The sequence below is a fragment of the Grampus griseus genome, assembly GCF_964374135.1.
Source record: "Grampus griseus genome assembly, chromosome: 1".
Lineage (NCBI taxonomy): Eukaryota > Metazoa > Chordata > Mammalia > Artiodactyla > Delphinidae > Grampus > Grampus griseus.
Window position 1 is genome coordinate 60935981 of NC_139017.1, and position 6028 is coordinate 60942008.

The window sequence follows — 6028 nt, forward strand, 5'->3', positions numbered from 1 at the left end:
ATCATCTGAAAAAAACATACATAATAAGTATAAACTTAAGGAAAATGAAAGGAGAAATTTAAAATATGCATAAAGAGCAAGGGAATATATTATCAAGCAGATTTGAAGAATGCAATAAAATTTCTAAAAATGAATTAAGTAAAACAATTGAAATAAAAATTTCAGTGGAACAAACATTTTGAAAAATAGCTTGGAATTATCTAGTAAAATTAAAGGTATACATAACCTGTGACCCAAAAATTCCACTCCTAATACATAGCCTTAAGAAATTTATGCACATGTGTTTCAATATACATATACAATGATGTTCATAGCAGCATTGTTGAAAATAGTCTCCACAAAAAGGGGAAAGAACTAATCCAAATATTCTTCAAAAATAGAATAAAAAATTGTAATATTCTCATGAACTATACTACTTCCCAGCAGGGAAAATTAGTGAACCACGGGTACAAACGTGGATTAATTTTTAAATATTATGTTGAATAAAAGATGCAAGACCCATAATACAGAGTGTTACATTAAAACAAACAAAAATTGATATATAGCTGGTAAACTATAAAGAAAAGCAATGATTACACTAAAGTCACAGTGATGATTATCTCTGGTGGAAGCAGTGGTGGTTGGGGATCAGAAACAGAGACACAAGGGACTTCTGGACTACTGATAATGTTCCATTTATAGGGTGATTATTTGGTATTTGTTTCATAATTAATTGTTAAGCTATACATTTATATTTTTGCACTTTTCTGAATTGTGTTACATATTCTCAATGTAAAAAAAAAGTTTAAAAAATGAAGTGGACAGGTTTAACAGCAGCTTAGAAAAAGCTGAAGTGAGAATTACTGTATTGGAAGACAGATCTAAAGAAATTGTCCAGAATGCAGTTCAGAGAGACAAAGAGATAAAAAGTAGGCAAGAAAGATTGCATTGGAATTCTAAAAGACATGAGACAAAAAAGGAGCAGTATTTGAAGGGGTTGATGGCTAAAAATTTCTCAGAACTGAAGAGTAGATAACTGACAAAATTGGGAAGCCCAAGTAATCACAAGCAGTTTAAATAAAAAGTAATCCACACCTATAACACATCATAGTGAAACTTTCAGAATGTCTAAAATTTTTTTAAGAAGTCCACATATGGGAATGCTCATAGCTCTTGGTACGTGGCCCAGCTTCTGTCAAAATGTCTACTGCTTATGAAATTTTGTACAAGCCTAACCTGAAGGGTGATTACGTTACACCCTCAAGTACATACAGGTCAGTCAAAGCGTACAACTCTGATGCTGAGTAGAATGCTTTGAACATTGAAAGAGCCATCAGGACCAAAGGTATAGATGAAGTTACCATCATCAACATCTTGACCAAATGCAGCAATGAACAGAGACAGGATATTGCCTACCAGAGAAAGACCAAAAAGGAACTTGCATCAACACTGAAGTCAGCCTTGTCCAGCCACCTGAAGATGGTGATTTGAGGCCCATTGAAAACACATGCTCAGTATTATGTTTCTGAACTGAAAGCCTCCATGTAGGGGCTGGGGTTTGATAAGGACTGCCTCATTGAGACCATTTGCTCAAGGACCAACCAGGGGCTACAGGAAATTAACAGTCTACAAGGAAGTGTATAAGATTGATCTGGAGAAGGACATTGTTTCTGACATATCTGGTGACTTCTGCAAGCGGACGGTTGCCCCTGCAAAGGGTAGAAGAGGAGAGGATGGCTCTGTCATTGATTTTGTATTGATTGACCAAGATGCCTTGGATCTCTATTGTACTAAAGAGAAGAGGGGAGGAACTGAGGTTCTCAAATGGATCAGCATCATGATCAAGTGTCACCTCCAGAAAGTATTTGAAAGGTACAAGAATTATGGACCTTATAACATGTTAAAGAGCATCAAGAAAGAGGTCAAAGGAGACCAGGAAAATGCTTTCCTGAACCTGGCCTAGTGTATTCATAATAAGCCCCTGCATTTTGCTCCATGAAAGGCAAGGGGACTCATTATAAGGTGTTGATTAGAATCATGGTCTCCAAATTGCTGTACTACTACATCCAACAAGACACCAAGAGTGACTACCAGAAAGTGCTCTGTACCTGTGTGGTGGGGATGACTGAAGCCTGAGACTGTCTGAATGTCCAGAAGTAGTGCTTCTATGCTTCTAGCTAACAGTTCTAGAAAATCAGCTTGCTACTAACAGCCCCCTTGTGCCCATTCCCTGCGAGGATGATGTTAGTATTGCTCCCCTTGGCCCCAACCTTATTTTAGTTGCCTAAGCATTGCCTGCCTTTCCTGTCTAGTCTCTCTTTCAGCCAAAGAAATGAATATTCCAAGGAGTTGGAAGTGCAATCTATGATGTGAAACACTTTGCCTGTTGTGTACCTTGTCATAAATAGATGATAAACTAAATTTTTATTTTAAAAATTAAGAGAAAAGATATTAAAAGCAGTCAGAGAGAAAAGATATATAACCTTCAAGTAAATGACAATTACATTAACTCCTTTTTTCATCAATAGTGAAAGCTAGAGAACAGTACAACAATATTCCTAATGTGCTAAAGAAAAAATAAGTCTATTCCTAGAATTATTAAACTTAGTGAAAATAACATCCATGAAAGAAAGAGATCTAAAAACATTAAATAACTCATGGAGTAAAGAGTAATTGAAATTAAAAATATTTAGAAAAGCTTAGAGACAAAACACTACATGTCAAACTTGTGAAATACAATTAAAGTGGTACTTTAGAGAAAAATTATAATCTTAAATGCTTATATTAGAAAATAAAACAGAAGGGAGATCAATATGGTGGAGGAGTAGGTCGTGGAGCTCACCTCCTCCCACAAATACATCAAAAATACATCTCTGTGTGGAACAATTCTCATAGAATATCTACTGAACACAGGCAGAAGACCTCAGACTTCTGAAAGGGCAAGAAAAGCTCCATGTAACCAGGTATGACAAAAGAATAAAGAAAAAGAGAGAGAGAGAAAGGAATCGGAATAGGACCTGTGCCCCTGGGAAGGAGCCATGGAAGAAGAAATGTTACCACACCCTGGAAAGTCCCCTCACTGGCGGGGAGACAAGCCAGGATAGAGGGGGAACTTTGGAGCCTTGGAGGAGAGCATGACAACCAGTCTGTGGAAGGCAAAACAGAGAGAGACCTTCACAGATGGTCGATACCACCACTGTGCACTCCCCAGCCTGAGACGCTTGTCCCCGGTGTGGTCGGGGGCTGGGTGCTAAAGCGTGGGCTTCAGAGGTCAACTTGGGGAGAGAACTGGGATTGGCTGAGTGGAGACAGCCTGAAGGGGCTGGAGCAGGGTGTGGCTGCAACTGAGGGTATATGCAGAAGAAGCCTGAGCCAGCCAGAGTGGCAAGGCACCATTGTTGGGGGGTGCTCAAGGAGAGGGGTGGGACCACATAGGAAATTCTTTCCCCATTCAGGTTGTCAGGTAACAGGACGGCCTATACAAGCTCTGGGGGTGGGCATGAGCCCCCTCTGCCATCATGGGCTTCGGAGGTGGGTGTGGGTCCCTGCCACTTCCGAGAGAATCGAGAGTGAGTGCCAATCACTGTCCCCACCCTGTCATGGGCCCAGGGAGTGTGCTCAGACTGCTGCCACTGCTGAGAGACCCATGAGCAAGAGTTGATTGCTGCCCCTGCTGTTGCAGCCCCTGGGAGTATGCATGAGCCACCACATCTGCACACCCCCTATCAAGGGGCTAACAGCCAGGACATGCTGAGGAAGGAGGTGGAAGGCATCCAAACTAAAAGCAGCTCTCATGCCAAAAATATTAAACCCACACAAGTTACACAGGGATGCTCCCACATATATCTAGCCTTCCAAGACTACAGTAGATAACTGTTTCTCCTAAACTCATGGAGTAAGGGAAACGGAAGTAAAATGAAGAAGCAGAGAAACCACTACCACTTAAAATACCAAGAGAATTTCCCTGAAGGAACAAACAATGAAACAGACCTCTTCAGTCTAATAGACCCAGAGTCAAAAAGGGGTAATGAAAACACTGACGGAATTAATAAAGGCTATCAACAGAAATGCAGAGTACTGTAAGAAGGAATGAGAAAATATAAGGAGGAGGCAAGAAAAATTAGAAAATTCATTTGCTGAGACAAAAGCTGAACTAAATGCAATGAATAGCAGAATGAATAATGCAGAAGAATGAAGAAGTGATCTGGAAGATAGAATAATGGAAATCACCCAATCAAAACAGCAGACAGAAAGACAAATGAAGAAATATGAAAGCCATATATGAGACCTATGGGATAATATAACAAGCCAATCTACACATAATAGGGATTCCAGAAGGAGAAGAAAGAGAAAAGGGGATTGAAAATGTATTTGAAGAAATTATAGCTGAAAATTTCCCAAACCTAAAGAAGCAAACAGATATCCAGATACAAGAAGCACAGAGAATCCCAAACAAGATGAACCCAAAGAGACCTACACCAAGACATATTATACTCAAAATGACAAAAGTTAACAATCTTTGAAAGGGAATAATCTGCAACCTAGTATACTCTACCCAGCAAGATTATCATTTAGAATAGAAGGAGAGATAAAGAATTTCTCAGACAAGCAAAAACTAAAAGAATACAGCAATACTAAACCTATCCTACAAGAAATAGTGAAAGGTCTTCTCTAAACAGAAAAGAAGGAAGAAGAAATAGGAAATCACAATTGGAAGTAAATCACTTAAATAAGCCAGTATACAGATCAAAAAGGAAAAAAGAAATCCATCTGTGAAAACAATGATAAACACAAGGAACAGCAAAAGGATAAACATGAAGATGTAAAAAAGGACATCAAAATCATAAAGTATGGGGGAGGAGAGTAAAACATGTAGATTCTTATTATCTTTTTTTAGAATTTGTTTGAGCCTACATAACTATCAGTCTAAAGGAAGCAGATATAGGAAGGGGTTAACATACTTGAAAAAAGGGGTAATCACAAACATAAAATAGATGCACAAAAAACAGAAAGAAGAGAACACAAACATAAAATAAAAGGAAATCATCAAACTACAAAAAGAAAAAGAAAGGAACAAAGGAGAAACAGAATCAACAGGAAAACAGGTTTAAAATGGCAATAAAGAGAGGGGGAAGGGCTTCCCTGGTGGCACAGTGGTTGAGAGTCTGCCTGCCAATGCAGGGGACACGGGTTCGTGCCCTGGTCCGGGAAGATCCCACATGCCACGGAGCGACTGGGCCCGTGAGCCATGGCCGCTGAGCCTGCGCGTCTGGAGCCTGTGCTCTGCAACGGGAGAGGCCACAACAGTGAGAGGCCCGCATACCGCAAAAAAAAAGAGAGAGTGGGAAGATGGCTGAAGAGTAAGACACGGAGATCACCTTCCTCCCCACAGACACATCAGAAATACATCTACATGTGGAACAACTCCTACAGAACACCCACTGAACGCTGGCAGAAGACCTCAGACCTCCCAAAAGGCAACAAACTCCCCACATACCTGGGTAGGGCAAAAGAAAAAATAATAAACAGAGACAAAAGAATAGGGATGGGACCTGCACCAGTGGGAGGGAGCTGTGAAGGAGGAAAGGTTTCCACACACTAGGAAGCCCCTTCGCGGGCGGAGACTGTGGGTGATGGAGGGGGGAAGCTTTGGAGCTGCAGAGGAGAGCACAGCAACAGGGGTGCAGAGGGCTAAGTAGAGAGATTCCCGCACAGAGGATCGGTGCCAACCAGCACTCACCAGCCTGAGAGGCTTGTCTGCTCACCAGCCGCGACAGGCGGGGCTGGGAGCTGAGGCTCGGACTTTGGTCGGATTGCAGGGAGAGGACTGGCGGCGTGAACACAGCCTGAAGGGGCTAGTGCACCACGGCTAGCCGGGATGGAGTCCAGGAAAAAGTCTGGACCTGCCAAAGAGGCAAGAGACTTTTTCTTCCCTCTTTGTTTCCTGGTGCGCGAGGAGAGGGGATTAAGAGTGCTGTTTAAAGAGCTCCAAAGACGGGCGTGAGCCGCGACTATCAGCGCAGACCCCAGAGACAGGCCTGAGATGCTA

The 6028-nt window shown here is 41.5% G+C and overlaps 1 pseudogene across 1 annotated transcript; it reads left to right on the forward strand.

Annotated features, from left to right (window-relative positions):
* The first annotated feature begins 1179 nt into the window (after positions 1–1179).
* On the forward strand, positions 1180–2108 carry LOC309821741 (annexin A2-like; annotated as a pseudogene). Its single transcript has one exon. The product of its transcript is annotated as an annexin A2-like (transcript).
* The last annotated feature ends 3920 nt before the right edge of the window (positions 2109–6028 follow it).